This window comes from Uloborus diversus, chromosome 5 (genome assembly GCF_026930045.1).
Source record: "Uloborus diversus isolate 005 chromosome 5, Udiv.v.3.1, whole genome shotgun sequence".
NCBI classification, from domain to species: domain Eukaryota; kingdom Metazoa; phylum Arthropoda; class Arachnida; order Araneae; family Uloboridae; genus Uloborus; species Uloborus diversus.
In genome coordinates, this window is record NC_072735.1 from 155,096,107 (window position 1) to 155,114,285 (window position 18,179).

Sequence of the window (18,179 nt, forward strand, 5' to 3'; positions counted from 1 at the left end):
TACATTAATTTAAGAACTGAGTTATTAAGGTTAATTAAAAACTCTAAATTATTACAAAAATATATACTTAGGTATACTTACATCAGTTTAAGAACTTAGTTATTAAGGTTTAATTAAAATGGTTTATTATTTTTTGCTTTTCAGTTTTTTCGGCGGTTTAATTTTTTTGTTAAAAAGTTTTTATTTTATAATTTTTTGTGGCTATAAGCTACTAATGTGGCTATAATCTGTATGCTTATATTTTTGATTACTTTTAAAATAGCTACCTACCTTACTTTAGCTATTAACATATATTTAGCTATTAACATCTGTTGTGTTACATAAATAATTTGAAAAAAGCAGGCTTTATATACTAACATGGGTAGGCCTACAAAAAATGCTGCTCGGATGAGGAAAAGATGTTTAGAAGAATCTATTAATGAGAAAGAAAAAAGGTTGGAAGCAAACAGAAAGAGAATTACATTAACACGTTCACAGGAGAGTTTAAGTAAGCGCGATCAAAGACTGTCGAGAATGAGAAGCTACAATAACGATAGTTTATTGCAAGAAGATGATAAGCAGCGCGCTCGTCGTTTAGATATAAGAGAGCGACTTTCAAATGAGAGTGAAGAGCAACACGCTCATCGTTTAGATCTGACAAGAGAGCGACTTTCAAATGAGAGTGAAGAGCAACACGCTCATCGTTTAGATCTGATAAGAGAGCGAGTTTCAAATGAAATTGAGGACGTCGTGTCTATACAATCCGTTCCATAGATGAGTCTCATGAAATTGCTACCTATGGAAAGAAACCTCCAGATAATGTTGTCCCGAAAGATGTGAACAATTGTGGTGGACTTTTATCAGAGGTAAAACTTGCTGCCGAATCTCGTGTGATGTTGAGACGTAACATATCAGTATCTGACGGCCTCGTCAATGGTGCAATGGGTATTTAAAAAAAAATAAAATGGCCATCAATACGTAGGGATCAACTAGAGGAAGGAGAATTACCGGACTGCATATTAGTTAAGTTTGACGATGAAAGCATAGGAAGCAGACTAAAAGATAGCGATGGTTGTGTCGCCATACCTCCAGTGGTTGCAACTTTTCAAGGAACGAAAGGTTATGGTGACATTGAGCACAGGATGTTGCCAATAATTCTATGCTGGGCCGTCACGGTACACAAATTGCAAGGTACGACCCTTGATAAAGCTGTAATAGACCTCGGAAAGAAAGTGTTTGCTAAAGGACAGGCATATGTGGCACTGAGTAAAGTAAAAACACTTGATGGTATTGCTTTATCTAATCTAGAGCCAAATAAGTTACTACACAAACCTCACGATGAACGAGCTTTAGCAGAAATGCAGAGACTGAGAGCTCTAAATCAAGAGACTGACAAATCTAAAGCTCATTCATCGTTTTTTTTTTTTTTTTTTTGTAATACACAACTCAGTAATAAAAAATCTGTGAGCGAACAATAAATCACTCCTAATATCTCACCTTTAGATAAGGAATTTTTCCAAATTTACATGGGACCAAATTCCAGGTATACTCTTTCCAATAAAAAAACAACTATCGAAATCAGACTATTCTGTAAAAGTTATGCGTCGTCTTACACGAAAAAAAGTAAAAAAACCTTTGAGTGAACAATAACTCACCCCTGTTTTCCATCCTTTAGGATAGGAATTTTTTTTCCAAATTTATATGGGAACAACTTCTGGGAAAATTCTTTCCAATGAAAAAAGAACTATCAAAATCGGACGAACCTGTGAAAAGTAATGCCTGGTCATACATGAAAAAAAAAAAGAACTTATATATACGGTTCGACTTGAGAACCTCCTCCGTTTTTTCGTCGGTTAAAAAACTAATCCTCATTACAAATACCAGAGATTGAGAGGTCTACACTACCGTGGGCAGGTCAAAGGCAGTAACTGCATTTTTTTTTCTTTTTTTTTTTTTTTTTTTTTTTGCATTTTGTCATCTATTGTACGTTAGCTTTGTTGTACAAACTAACTTATTTGGTTTCCGCTAGAAGAAATATAATTCCAACATTTCCCAGTTGATAGTACTGAATCCAGCGCACAATTCTTCAAATATCTCGAAAACTCATTTCTGCAGATACTGTCGTTTACCTGCTCAAGACAGTACACACGAGAGACATACAAGTCTGCATCTCATTCATCGTGAGTTTTTTTTTTCTTTTTTGTTATACCCAATTCAGCATCAAAAAATCTTTGAGTGAACTACTAATCGCCCCCCTTTCCCCACCCTTAGGGTAGGATTTTTTCCCTCAAATTTATATAGGAACAACTTCAGGCTATACCCTTTCCAATAAAAAAAAGAATATTCTAAATCGGACTATTCTGTAAAAAGTTATGTGTGGTCATATATAAAAAAATTTGTGAGTGAACAACAAATCTCCCCCTTTTCCCACCCTTAGGGTAGGATTTTTTTCTACAAATTTATATGAGACCAACTTCAGGGTATAACCTTTCCAATAAAAAAAGAATTATCAAAATCGGACAATTTTGTAAAAAGTTATGTGTGGTCATACATTAAAAATCTGTGAGTGAACAACAAATCAACCCCCTTTTCCCACCCTTAGGGTAGGATTTTTTTTTCAAAATTTTTATGGGACCACCTTCGGGGTATACCCTTTCCAATAAAAAAAGAATTATCAAAATCAGACTGTTCTGTAAAAAGTTATGCGTGGTCATACATTAAAAAAAAAATATACGTGTCGAATTGAGAACCTCCTCCGTTTTTTCGTCGGTTAATAAATAACACAACAATTTCCTAAAATAAGATATTGCTCAACTTTACTTAATGTAACCGAGCAAAAAAAATATCCAAAAAACACGCAGTAAGTAAATCACAGTTTCAACTTTATTATCTATACTAATATTATAAAGAGAGAGGGCGGATTTTTGTGTGTTTATATGTTCGAGGTAATCTCCGGAACCACTGCACCTATTTGAAAAATTCCTTCACTATATGTATGAAAGGTACTTTCTTACTGAGTGACATAAGCTATAATTCGAAAAAAAATCCGATAAATAGTTCTTTTTTTATTCCTAGTTAGGCCCAATTTTCACATAAATTCCTGAATATGGGGGTGAAAAATTACTTGCTCATATTAATATTATATATAAGTGAAAAGGGTAGAATTTTCCGCGTTCTAAACAATTTGTTTCAATGTTCTAACTTATTTACTGCGGGAGTAATTTACGTTTTAGCTCGAACGTTTTTAGGCTTAGCTGAAATTTAGGCACTACTTTCTTCATTATATCTATCAATAAAAAGTGAAGGAATTATCCCAGTTTTCCTTTTGACACCATTGGAAAAAGCATCATTTTTTATTCCAGATCTCTCTCGACCATTGACCGAATTCTATCTTCAAAAGAAAAATAGTTAAAAGCGTTTTTAAATCAAATTCGAAAAATGTCATTTTGATTCAGGTTGTCTACCATTTTATTTTCGCGTTTCCACCATTACGCTTTTTGAATCCATTGCTTCTTTCCTAATTTTGCATTTAATTCTTTAAACTTATTTTATTTCGTGTTTCCATGGTTCCACTTTTCAAATCCATCTTTCGCATTTTAATTTCTTAAAAGTATTTTACTACCTGTCGTCATTGTTTGGAAGGGTAATTTTGCATGGTGTTTTTTTTTTTCTTTTATTTAAGCCTGATTGTTGAATACATATCACTTGACACAATTTTTATTCTCAAGGCATACCGGGCAAAGCCGGGCAAAGCAGCTCTTAATATATAAAGATTTAAAAGCTACTGTTAGTGTAATTTTATACTTTTTTGTTTGTTTGGCGAAACATTTATTATTGCCAAAGATAAAACATCCGAGGGCTGGGTTCCGGTAGCGTTGTCGCTTGGAACGTTAGGCGCTGAGCAGTTCAGTCTAGGATTAATGTTTTAACGCAACCGTAAATGTAATTCATTGTTTTGGCGATTTGTTTTGAAGGAAAGGAAACTTTTGATTTGTTTTTATCCGAGTGAAATGAAAGACATTTCCTTCTTTTTTTCTGACGATGATTTTTGAATGTTCCACTTTGGATGTTTTTTTTTTCGTTAGACGGATGAATTATGATAGCGTGGTTGCTGGGCGAGTTTGGCGATAAACAATAGAGTTGCGGAACTAGTTTTACATTTGAAAGATATTATTTGATGTATTTTTTCGTTTATTTGGCGAAATATTTTAAATTGTAGTAAAAACCGCTTCACTCGCTAAATAGAGTTTTAAGGCAACTGTAAATCTAATTTAATGATTTGACGAAAAGTTTTAAATTTCAAAGAAACGTTAATATTTTTTTTTTGAAAAGGTGTGTACGCTTTTTATACAAAGAAAAATGATCGTTTCACATCAGAGGGGGAGGGGGCGTCAATTTTTTTATTCAACGGATTTCCAACAAATTTTTAGCACGGGCATCGCTGTGCGGGTATTGCTAGTTTTGGATATAATCGCCATTTATCCTAGAGTATTGCCGTACAATCTGCTCACGTTTTCAAAGTTTGATTATTTTTGATTGGACGTCGCCCATTTCGACCGCAAGAGGCGCTGATAAAAAAAAAAACCCTGAATCTACCAATGAATGGCAACGTAATGGAAACAGGGGCTCCCTGTAGCGCCCTTTTTGTTGCCATGAGTTTCAGCGATTGTCACATCCTAAAAGAATTAAGTGTTGCCATGATCTGAATGAGGGTGAAAAGTAAAAATTTGATGCTGTGCTTCGCTAATTTCAATGTGATTCTGATTATATTTAGAGGCTAAGACACATTTGCAAAATCTGGTATCCCTCAAAACTAATAGATGTGTCTATTTCTGCCTATAATCCTTATGTCTGCCTTTCCGATTCATCAGTGCTTAGACTACAACCGATAAGGAACATATGAAAATTACCACAAACTCATAAGGATTAGGACTTATGTTAACCAACTAGAAATACGAGAGCATTCTTTTTAATGGCAACAAAACAAGAAAAGCCTGTGTTTTTTCTGTTACAATATACGTGATGTACATATGTTCTTGCAGTGCTTAGGGGGCATATGAATGGTATTCTTTATGTACCCCCACTACCAAAAGCGATATGAGAATTCAAGGATAGCATCCATACCACAGTGATGACCATGAGGTAAAGTAATTCGTCACGCATTTTGTGACGTTGTCCTGGTGATGGTTTTAACTGCCGCATGGTTGCTACCCATGAGTTCTTCTAACACATAGTGGGGTACATAAAAAAGTTTAATAATGTGTTTTCAATGCACTGAACGAGCACATGAGCATAACACATATTTTTGAAACACACACAAAAAAAAGAACGTTTTTTTTTTGCTTTGTCGCCATTTTAAAAATACTGCACTCGTATTATCACCAATAGGTGCAGCAAACTTATCCTGGTTTGGCAGTAATGCTGTGATTAGGGCCTGCGTAGCCTTTACAATGCTTCTAGGTTAGGTTTGCCTCAACTATAGTTGACACAGTTCCAAATCTTGGTGAGTTTGTGTTATTTTCATGTATTCTTCATATGGATGCTGCCAATTTTCTGCACTTTGAAAATCCACCAACTGGAGCCATATCTGAACTTGACTTTGAGCTATTTTTTGAGCCCATTGAGATCTGAGCCCATTAGGGTGGAGTGAAAAAAAAATCAAAACCTGATAAACGTTAAGTAATCGTGCGGAAAAGTTGCCTTTTGTAGAGATATTTAATCATGCAAAAGGATTTCGACAGAAAAAAATATCTTGAGGGTTCTCTCGCGCCTTGAACTTGACCATTATTGCACAAAAACCGGAAAAAAGTTACAAAAATTTCATCAAAAATAAAAATGTGATAAATTTGATGTAATATTACTTAAGAGTAGGCTTTTTGTGTAAGTTACACACATGTGATCCTTTTAATAATGAACTATATTTTAAAGTTTCACACATGCTTTGAGTTTCTCCAATATAGCCTCAAAACTGTCCAACATTGTAAGGCTCCGTATTTTGAGAAAAAGTAACACAAGTCATTTTTTGTAAAAATGTGCTCTCGCATTAATTAATTCTTACATAGATATCGAAAAGTTTTAAAAAATGTAATAAAAGCATTTCTTACATAGAGAAAGAAAAAGTTGATTTTCCCCTTAGCGCATAGCAAAATGTAAAATTTTCTTCCGATAAAGAACGTAGGTTAAGTATAAAAGTTTGAAAATAAATATGTAGCTTGCAACATCCCACATAAGTTGCACCTTGAAGCAAAAGAGAAAGAATCATTAAAAAAAATTTCTTCTAAATAAATTTTAATGATTTTTGTGATCTGTAACTGAAACCACATGCTTGGTTACAGTTGTTTTACATCAGTAAGGCCAACAATGTTTGGTCTTAGTGATGCATTGTGGGGTAATATTTCTGGATTCTAATCTGACTCTAAGAAATCCATCTTTCTTGGTTAGACAACAAACTGTGGTTGACGCTTTTTCGTCTAATTTTACGCAACGTCTCATTGCTTTAGTATAACGTGAGGTTTTGTAAAGCATACAATTCAGTAGGTATGCCATCAAGTGCCATTTCTTTCAAAGTTTAATCTGAAATTCCCATTTTAGGTGGAAGACTTAAGTTTTCCAGCTCCCACCTATCAGTGAGCTCAAGGGAGTCTCTCAGCATCGAAATTGAAATCTGGAATTATAAATTTCTGCTGTCCAATCCAATTCTTCAAATTTGTCATCGCACTCCGACGGAAAACATGTTCTCAGGTGGCAATTCAATTGTCAACAATACTGTATTTCTTTACAATGGTTAATTTGAGAATCTAAAAAATACAATATTGGTGAATGCAGATGATCGTCATCAGAAAACTTGGTTTGCGTCGGATTACGAAGACAAATTCGAAGAATTCGGCAAGGAATTGAAAATTTACAACTTCAGATTTCAATTTCGAAGCTGTGAGACTACAATGAGCTCATCGATAAGCAGAAGTTGGAAAACTTGGCTCCACCTTTTCAAAATGAGAATTTAAGAAAAAACCTTGAATAAAAAAGGTAGTTGATGGCGTACCTACTGAGTTTTATGGATTTCAAAACCCCACGTGTGATACTAAAGCAGTGAAACGATAGGTAAAATTAGATAAAGAAGCGCTAGCTATAGTTTGTTTTATAGCCAAGAGAGACAGCTTTATTCCAGTCAAATTAGAATCCCGAAATACGCCACAACATAACACTAAGACCGAAAAGTGTCAGAAGTCAAATAGTTCAACACGCACGCCAAACTATATTTTATAGTAATCAATGTGATTACAGTTTGAGGGCTCAAAAATATTAAAATTTATTTAGTAACTTCTTTTTTTTTTTTCGAGTTTGTATTTTATCGGCTGTTTCAAGCTACATTTACATTTTCAAATTTTTACACTTATTAATTGTTCCATATCGTTGGCAAATTTTACTTTTTGAGCTAAAATTTGGTTCCACATTTTTGATTTTCCACTTAGTTTGACTAAGTGGAGAATTATCTAAATTTTCACTGGATAAAAAATGCTTGTAATACTTATTTTTTTCGTATCTATGTAAGAATTAACTCATATTGAATATATTTTTTTGGAAAAAATAACTTCTAACACTTTTTCCTCAATATACAGAGCATCGCGATGTTATTCAATTTTGACGCTATATTCGTTAAATTCAAAGCATGTATGGAAATTTAAAATATGACTTATCATTAAAATGATCTTATGCAGCGTGTAATCTACGTGAAACGCCAACTCTTAAAAGATATTACATTAACTTTATCAAATTTTTATTTTTGATAAAAAATTATTGTAACTTTTTTCCAGTTTTTATACAATAATAGTCAACTTCAAGGCGCGGGTGACACCTCGTGATATTTTTTTCTGTCGAAATCCTTTTGCATAACCAAATATCTCTAGAAAAGACAACTTTTCCGCATTATAACCTAACGTTATAAGATTTTGGGTTTTTTCACTCTACCCTACTATCCATTACAGCACTCAGCCTCCATTTGGATCGTATGTGAAAATATACGTAAGTAGCTGTTGTAAACTTACTTTAACTCGCTAGCCAACGACTAACTGAATCTTATATTGTAACCAAAAATATATATATTAATAAATAAATGCAATTAATAGTATTACATAGCCGAAGATTATATTTTCTACTAGGCGCCTGTGGCGACCAGCCGGTCCGCTTTCTTACGCCATTCGCCTTTCTATGCAAGCAGCCAATTACGGTGGCTGTTTGGCTAACTTGTCATTTAAATTTTTACTTCAAGTTTGACGCCTTCGGCGGCTGTTTTATTAAATTTGGCAGCAGTATTAATGTATATATCTCTATCTTTTGTTGTGCCATTCACATTTTTACGCCAAGATTGCCGCCTTCGGCGGCTATCTACCTTTACGATCTATCTCTAAATTTTCTTATCCATCTCTATTTATTTTAACCTCCTCACCCATTTCCTAATAGAAACAAAGATCAATAAAAAATACCCACCTTTTTTTTAATTTAAGTTGAGCAAAAAAAAAAGTTATCTTCAAAATTCCCCATAGTGTGCAAAAAGTAACGTTTGAAAAAGAAAAAAAAATCTGTTATTATTGAATTAAATGTGCATAATTATGAAATGTAACGTAATATAGATGCAGCAAAACGTTCCAGCTATAATATTTGAGCCAAAATATTTGTGTGGTGCGATTGGTTCGGGTTCTGTGTGTTTTTTTTTTAATTAAAATATCAAAAATCAAAGCCCGAGGTGCACATCTTCAGCAAAAACTGCACCTGTATACCAAATTTCATCTTTCTAGGCCTTACCGTTTTCTCGGGATGCGCGCAACACACACACACACACAAACATCTTATTTTATTATATGTATAGATTATTGTAACTAATATTCTGATATTTGCTGGTTAATTTTGTTTTAAACATTTTTTTTTCGTTCTTATACATTTCTCAGCTGCTATTCCAGATACAAGATGTGTCAATCAAAACCTTAGGGATGAAAATATAACTTTTACAGCAAGTGATTCCAATTTTTAAGTCTTAAAAAGCAGCATCTGCATATTTGGTCATTGACCGTGACATAGCAGCGGCAGTGACCAACATGTTTTTTCGAGGAGGGGGTAGGAAGACTGGATTTTCTTAATATATATTACAAACTGATAGCTAGTCAACAGAAACTTAAGTTAGGTAAAACACCAGTAGTGACCGATGCTTCAGTAGGGATCACTTCAAGTTTACCTTTGTACTTTCAAGAAAGAATTGAACAATAATATTGTGATTTTTCGTTGGTACTTAATGCAACTTTATATTGAATCGATTTTATTCATCAGTTGTTTGAATTAGAAGTAATATTTCGGATGGGAGAATGTCAGCTGGCCACTACTGAAATTTTCAGCTTTTGGAGTAGCCACTGCTGGATCAAATTGGAAGTTGGAAAACAAAAATAAACAAAATGAAATTCTGGTATTTTTAGAAGTTCGGGAGATTTAGAAAGCGTTGGGCTATAAACCGCTCATTAAGTTTCCAGAGCGGCAATTAATATTGTAGACCTACATTTAAAAATATACTTCACTGTAGCTACTACTAATGCGTTTTAAAGGTTGAAGTGACCGCTACTGACGAAGTGGCCACTACTGGTTATTTTTACATTAGTAACTTTTCAATTACTTCATTAAATATTGCAGGCAATATGTTTGCTCCTTGTAAATAATTTCTTTGTAAAATTAAAGTAATTTTCAAAAAGCAATAATATCTTTTATCAATATTTTTCGTAAATAATAGATTTCATCTTTTGTGTAGGAAGAATACGTCATTTAGAAAATGAGTTTTAAATGCCAAAACGTGAGAGAAAAAATAACTTTCTTTGCAACATAACGAGAGTTTAAAGACGCCTCAAGAGCCACAAGTTTTCCATTTTCCCGCGATATTGAAAAGTGATTACTCTTCTTGCATGCCCAGCAAAACGCGATCTGGGATCATGCATTAAAGCTTACACGTGCAACATCAATTTTGAAATTCAGTTTATTTTATTTTTTCGTTTAACTTTGCTGATAAAGTTTTCAAAAGCAAGCTTACTGTTTTAGTGGCATAATTTTCACTGCTCTTATTGGAGTTAAGGTGCCTTTCTCTTGCATGATATAGTTAAAAAATATAACATTTTGCTAAATCCACTTGCAAACTTCGGAAAAGTTTTCCCACTGAATCATTTTTGCATCTTTTGCAAATCTTTGCAATTGCATCATTTGAACATAGCTTTGAAGTTCGTCACTATTCTGAACTGTCGCAATATATTCCTGAGCACAATAACTTAAACGGGAAAAAGGAACTATCATTAATTAATGCTATAAATAATTACGACCTATACTTAGTGCTGGAAAATTGTTAGAACGTACAAGGATTATGTTCCGTTGGGAAAGTTTAGCATCGGAAAAAATATTGAATAGTGATAGTTAGTGCAAGAAGGCGGTATATTTATTGCGGAAGAAAAGGGTTGGTGAGAAAATGATGGCCAAAGCACCAATAGTAGTCTACCTCCTAAAAAAGAACCAAATTGTTTTTTTTTTCAAAATAGGGTTTCTACATTAAAAAACTTATCTGAAATATACGTATCCAAACCTTAAGATTACCTTCTACTTGGTGGCAGTTGTAAGCAATATAATTTCCTTTCAGCGATAGTAATTATAATTTTCACAAAGAAGGTAATGTATATTGATCATTTGAATATCGATTAATTTAGTAAGTAAAGCGAAAACTTTGTTTTGCTTAACTTTTATTTATCTTTATGTATATCGAAAGAAAAAAAACTTAAAAACAAAATAAATATTTTTCTCATAACAACATTTGTAAAGTTGAGAAAACCATGCCATCCTTTTCAGGAACGTTTTTCATACTTTGCCTTAATAACACTTGCCATTGCATGGAATGCTTAGGTTTTGTATACAAAAGAATTATTCATATTCTATAGCAGCGGTTCCCAACCTTTTTCTCTTTGCGAACCCCTTGGAACAGGCAAAAAAGTTCGCGAACCCCCTGATGTTGAAATTAGTAACATGTAAGAAACAATAAAAAAAACAGCATGTTTGCTTTCCATTTTTTGCAGCATTTGATTGCAATAAACAAAAATATAATTGTAAAATATCATTAAGTGCAAACATTAGTAAAAAGTTAAAACTACATCTACAAGAAAAATTATAAACAAGAAGTTTTATAAACCAACTATTTTTTTTGCATACTTTAAATTGGGGAAAAAATCCTTAATGCGATATTTGTGGCTGTTTGACGGAACAAAGAAACTGAAAGTTTGGTTCAATGTCTGACAGTTTGAGTCTTAAATCAGGCTCTGCATTCAATCTGCTTCGGTATTTATCTTTGAGATAAGTATAGGAGGAAAATCCTTTCTCGCACAGATATGTTGTACAAAATGGTAATAAAATTCGAATTGCTTTTTTAGACAAAACGGTATAGTCATTTCTTACACTGAGCCAGAAGTCAATTAACGAGAGCTCTTTAAAGGTAGTTTTCAATGAATTATCACAGGATAACTCGATGAGCATTTCCTTTACAGGTAATGTCAGGGTGTTCTCTAAACATGGATTTCCTTCAAAAGGATTGCGTTTGAGAGAAGGACGTTACGCCTATTAGGAAAATACTCGTCAAAAGTTAGTTCAAGATGTTGCAGATGTTCACATACATTTCTTTTAACGCTTTCATCAAGTTTCATTGAGTTTTCTGATAAAAAACTACTAAGAGAAGTGAAATAAGAAAACTCACCCATTTCCAGGCATTGGATCCAGAAATTCAATTTTTTTACCATAGCTTCAATTTTATCATATACAACGAAAATATTAACAACTGCACCTTGCAAGGATAGATTTAATTCATTTAATTTTGAAAAGATGTCAGCTAAATATGCAAGCCTTTGCATCCAAAGAGGATCGAATATGCAAGTGGACAAGTGAAATGGATGATCAACAAAAAATGCTTGGACTTCTGACTTCAATTCAAATAAGCGTGTCAAAATTTTGCCACGGGAAAGCCATCTAACTTCTGTGTGAAGAAGTAAAGTAACATGAAGGCTTCTCAATTCCTCACAAAGCGCGTGAAATAGACGGCAGTTTGTGACACGTGATTTTATGAAATTTACAATTTTTACCGCATCATTCAAAGTAGCGGATAATTCTGCGGGAATACGCTTACATGCTAATGCTTGTCTATGAATGCAGCAATGAATCCATTCAATTTTCTCGTTAATCTTCTTTACTCGCACCACAAAGCCAACAAATTTTCCTGTCATTGATTTTGCACCATCCGTGCACACACCCACACACAAAGACCAATCTATTCCATTTTCTTCAAAGTAACTGTTGACCAGTTCGAAAATTGCTTCTCCAGTTGTGTTGGTTTTCAAAGGTTTTGCAAATAGTACATCTCTTCTTTAATTGTATCATTAAAAATATACCTAACATAGACAAGTAATATTGCAGCGTTTGCTACATCAGTCGACTCATCAAGCTGGATCGCAAAATTATTCTCTTTTATTCTATTCACAAGTTCTTTCTCCACATTACTTGCCAAATCAGTAATTCTGCGTGATGCTGTGTTGTTTGATAGAGGATCCAGGTCAATTTTTTTGCTGACTTTTCTCCCAGAATACACTTAGCAATATCTTTAGCACACGGTCCAATTAAATTTTCTGCAATTGTATGTGGCTGTCCAGATCTTGCAATTCTATAACTGACTCGATATGAAGCTTCAAGGGCCATTTTACTATCTTCGTTGGATTCTAACAGGAACATAGATACGCTACACTTTTTATTATATTCCAATTTTCTTTTAAAATATTCGATAGGTTTATCCTTGTGTGTCGGATGCTTTGTTTCGAGGTGTCTTCTCCGAAGTGACGGTTTCAAACTGCAGTTCGCTAGAACTTCGTTGCAGAGAAGACAAAGCGGTCTAGGTTCAGACTCTTCTCCAGTAAAATAAAAGCCCATTTGTAAATAGTCACTGTCATATTTTCGCTTTTTTCCTTTTTTCTCCCCTAGTTCACGTTTCTGTTTAGTCGGGGGAGGCGGCAGTTCATTACAGCTATCTATTTCAATATCCTGTGTTGATTCGAAAGTTACTGCTGATGTTGAGGGTTGATCGATTGACTGCTTGTCCATTTGTCGCTCAACCAAACTACCAGTTTTCAACCATCGATCCATAACAGCAGAAAGTTATTAAATTATAAAAATTACCAACACGATTATAACTTCACAAACAGAGTAGCAAGTTCATGTAGCAAAACCAATTGCAAACAAAATCACTTGTTTTCAAGCATCTCTAAAGTATCTCGAAATACGTCTGTTAACAACTATTTCCCCAGAACTATGAGCATGCTGATGTTATATATTTTTGAAAACGAACAGATGGGTAAAATCCAGTAATAAATTTTAAGTTTGGAGCCTTTTGCTGTCATGTCTGCTATTCGATGACTGAATTCGACGGAAATTCCCGAGTTATATTTCAACCAGATTAGAAATAATACCCCTATGATGCATTGTTTGAGAATTCTTAATTTTTTTCGACATATGTATATTATGTATATTGTTTGATTGACTCCACGCGATGGCGCCTTTTTAAGGTCATCGTGACCCCCGCCACAGCTTAATACAACGTTTCTGCATGGCGCCTCGCAATAAAGAAGGAAGGATATCTCTTTTTGTTGTCTATCGAAAAAAAAATGAGAAAATTTCTTTTTAACCAAGATTATAAAACCGCTGAAAGATTTTTTTTTTTTTTTTTTTTTGAGCTTAATACAAGAGTCTGGCGCGTTTTCAAATTAAAAAAAAAATTTAGTAACTATGTGTGCAAATTGAATATTTTATAATTTTTTACCAAACTAGGAAAAATCTGCCATTGCATCGAAATTTTCGCGAACCCCCTTCTTGCACCTCGCGAACCCCTGGGGGTTCGCGAACCTCTGTTCTATAGAATGCCAGCGTTTCATACTTTGCCGCTAACATATATATATATATATATATATATATATATATATATATATATATATATATATATATATATATATATATATATATAAAGCAATTTAACAATATTACAAACTCCATTTATATCTTAGAAAAGTCGCCAACAACGTAATTTATCACCTATCTCGCCAAACAACAATGTTTGCGCAACTCCATGCATTTTCTAAAGCAATGTATCTCATGCTGCAAGTTTTCAAGGAAAGTGGGGGAAATATTGTAATTATTTGGTTACTGTATCCAAAAGCTTTCGACAAATCAGAACATGGTCGAAAAAAGAACTTAACCTGAAAACAACATATCACCTCCTGCAGCAAAATCATGCTGGTTGTTGGCCGCCGGTCAAGTACACGAGGAAAATGATTTTAAAACGTGTGTGTGACAAATTTATTAGCTAAAATACGTATTGACCTTCAATATCTCAAAGAAACAGTTATCTGAACAGTTTTTAAAAAAATATGTTGATGCAAATAGTGTTGAAAGTAAACTGTCCGAATAATAGATCTACCAATCATTAACAGTGGATAGTACTACCAACAAGGGCCTGCTTACTGAAAAAACTGAGAAACTTAAGCTTATCCTCAAAATACTCAGGGGGCCAAAAAACGACTGAAAAACAGAACAAAAAATAAGTTTCTACTTTTAAAAGGAATTGTAAAAAATAATGTTAACCATAGGTCTGGTTCAATAAAGCGTTTTGGAAGAATTTAAAGAATTGTTAACATATAGGATCAATGTGCATAAAATAAGTTTCTCAAAGGCCACTTTTAAATATACGTTTAGTTCCAAGTATTCTACAATACTTTTGTACCATTTAATTGAAAATGTGCAGAAATAAATCTGATTCAACGACTAATCCTAGAATTGCAGGGCAACTATAGTGAGCGGAATTTTTATTGTTGGTGGGAGGTGGGTACTTTCGGAGATAATATTTGAAGAAGTAATGAGTGATTTTCAATGGGCGGAATCTTGAGAAAAAGGTTCAGCAAGTAAAAGGTTAGGGTATCCAGAAATGAGACTTAGCTTTGACTAATTTCAAAGGTTAAACATACTTTGGTAATAATTGATTTCATTCAATTTAAAGTTAAAAGCTATTTACATAAAAATGCTCAATAATGATTGTTTTATCGGTTTTCCAATTAATCCTCTTGATTTAAAAAAATGTAGTATACTCATACTGTGGACTAAAATGGTAACAGTAACAGACCCAAAAGAAGAAATGCTTTACTGTTTTTAAATAGGAGAAGCAAACGAAAAATTGACGCTACTCTTCGATAGTGCACCTCATGTTACAAATTACTCAAAACAAATTTAGTGGTTTTATAAATATAGTTTAGTGAAGTTGAAAACAACTAAATGTATGTTCATGCTAATCCAACTGATACTATGAACCAACTGATACCTACTATGATATATACGAATAAAACTGTAGTATAACTATCATTAAACTAAAAAAGAGCGTTGTGATAACTTACGATAAACAAAATGTAGTGTAACTTTAACAAAATGTTAACAATTTAGTCGCTTCAGAATGTGTTACATGCTCTCAGCAGAAATGTTTCCAAAATGCAAAACAACTTTGATAAATATTCAGACATTCATTCGTCTCATGGCAATGCGTTTTCTAAAGTAAATCCCAAAAATTTATAGACCACATTCAATTTTCTTTGTCTGAGAAGGAAGAAAAAGAAAACAAAATATCATATAATACATTTAACAGAGAAAATACGTACTTAAAGTGTCAGTTGTTACCCCGAAATAGTTTCACTTTACGGAGTAACACGTTCTTTAAATCACCACGACATTACCCAAAAGTATTTTGTCTTCAAGAAGCGTTTTCTTGGTTGGTTACGTTTCTGCATAGCAAGAGGATAAACATCTATTATATCGTTTCAGGCGGGGTAGTGGAAATAGCTTAGTGTTTGGTATTAGTCTTCGCCTTATCGTATTTATGAAAGTGAATTTTTTAAAGGGTTATTTAGTAGAGCTACCTTTTCAAATATTAAACTTTTAAGGCATCGTAAAAAAGCAAAAACCATTAATTGTCGCTTCTTAATCGAAGAGAAACATGCTCTGAAGGATTAATTCCTACTTCTTTATTTTTTTATTGAATAACAGTTAAAGCATTACGATTAAATACGTATAAAAGCAAAAAAAAAGAGAGAGAGAGAAATTTTAATTAATTGGCACAATACCTCAAAGATAAAATTTAAGCGTGTCTGATGAAACATTAAGTTTTGGATACTTTTCTTATGTACTAATTATAGACCTAAAACCATCCTCTCCTGCCATTTTAGGCACGTAAATCCATCACAAAAATTAATCATTTGAAAAATCACTTAAAATTATGAAGATAAAATTTTCATACATCTTGATTTTGACAATTTCATACGCCATTGGCTAAATACCTTGATTTACTACGGTATTCAGCCAATGTTGTTCTTTTTGTACAATGTATTTTTTAAACTTATCTTTTCATTGAACCATCAAACCTAACTGCTCAGAAATTTAAAGCAAAAATATATTAAAACATTAATATATTTATTTTTTAAATTAACGTAAACCCCGAAAAATATTTATTTTCAAGGAAAACTTTGTCTTATTTTTAAACTATGTTATTTTTGGAGATCACGGGACTTAATTATATTTCATATTTATTTTCTCCTCTTATATGCACTGTCGAAAATGAAACTTTTATGAGATTCTTACATGTAATTCATTGTAATATTGTTTCATATTTTATCCTTAAAAATATATTGTATATTTTTGAAATTTTTTACATCGAAAAAGTCACTCCGACTTAAAATGATACATTCAAAGAACAAAAATAAGCTCAAACTTAAAAATATAAGAGAAAACGAATATGCAGGGTGTATCAGTACAGCGTTTACAGACTTTCAGGGCAGATAGGAAATCACACTAGGACGATGGGAAATCACATAGCAATGCATAGTCGGAAACATTTTCCTGACGCGATAGTGACGACACAAAGCACAAGAAAGACAAGACATGAATAAGAGGAGAAAACATGTTTATTATTTTTAATGCAGCAAAAACTCTGGTAAGTGTTTGTCTCGTGTACACAATAGATGTCCTACGTAAACCTAAGCATCAGATAAAGGTGCATGCGCACACGCGATTTTTTTTTTTTTTTTTTTTTTTTTTGCCGCGCTCACTTTGACGTTCGATCTTCAATGCACCGGAGATGTGAGGCTTGTATCACGGCCCGGTGTTGTAATTTCGAGCACCTACTTTGATAACGACCGTTGGCTCCTTCATGTTCTTTTTTCTCAGTTTTTTGCAGTATTATGGATAACAAACATGTTTTCTTCTTTTGTTCGTGTCTTGTCCTATTGGTGATTTGTGTCGTCACGAAAGGAAAGTGTTTTCGAACATGCATTGCTATGTGATTTTCCATCGTCTAGGTGTACTCTATTTGCCCTGAAAGTCTGTAAACGCTGTAATGATACACCCGCATGTTTGTTGACTTAGGTGCTAATCGACATTTATAAATAAAAACAGCGTAGCTACAATTATAGTGTATATATGCCAGCATTAAATTTGTTTTTTATATTCCGCATGTAGAGTAAAATGGAAAAAACTCCTAATTGATAAAAAAAAATGTTACACCTTTTGCTTAAAGTTTACGCTGAATATATTATTTGGTTTTAAAAAATACAAGTAAATACTTGACACTAAAACTCTAGTTTTGAAAATTTGCAACATTAAAAGTTTGTTCCATGAAAAATAACTATTCTTAAACCTGTCATTTATTAAAATACCAAAAAGAAAAAAAGGGATGAACTTAATTAACGTTTTTTTTTTCGTATATTTACTGGCAAAAATACCGGCATTGAATGTGTCAGTAATGTGTGATTATGAAATATAATACTTACTTTCCTTTTCTTTCTGTTTCTACAAAAACGACTCAACAACAAATTGCACTGACGCGATTAAAGAGTAATTCATTGCAATAAAACGTAAATAGTAATCAGGAAAATATCTGTTTAGGGCATAAGAACCAAATAGCATTTGTTTAGAAACTAAGCGAAGACATTTAAGCATGAAAAAGATGAGTATTTTCATAAATAATTAGCTAAATCTCACTTGTTTAAAAAATATTTAATAGGTATTGTTTTATTAAGTTATTTTTTGAACATAACATCCAACCTTCTAACTCTTGCTAT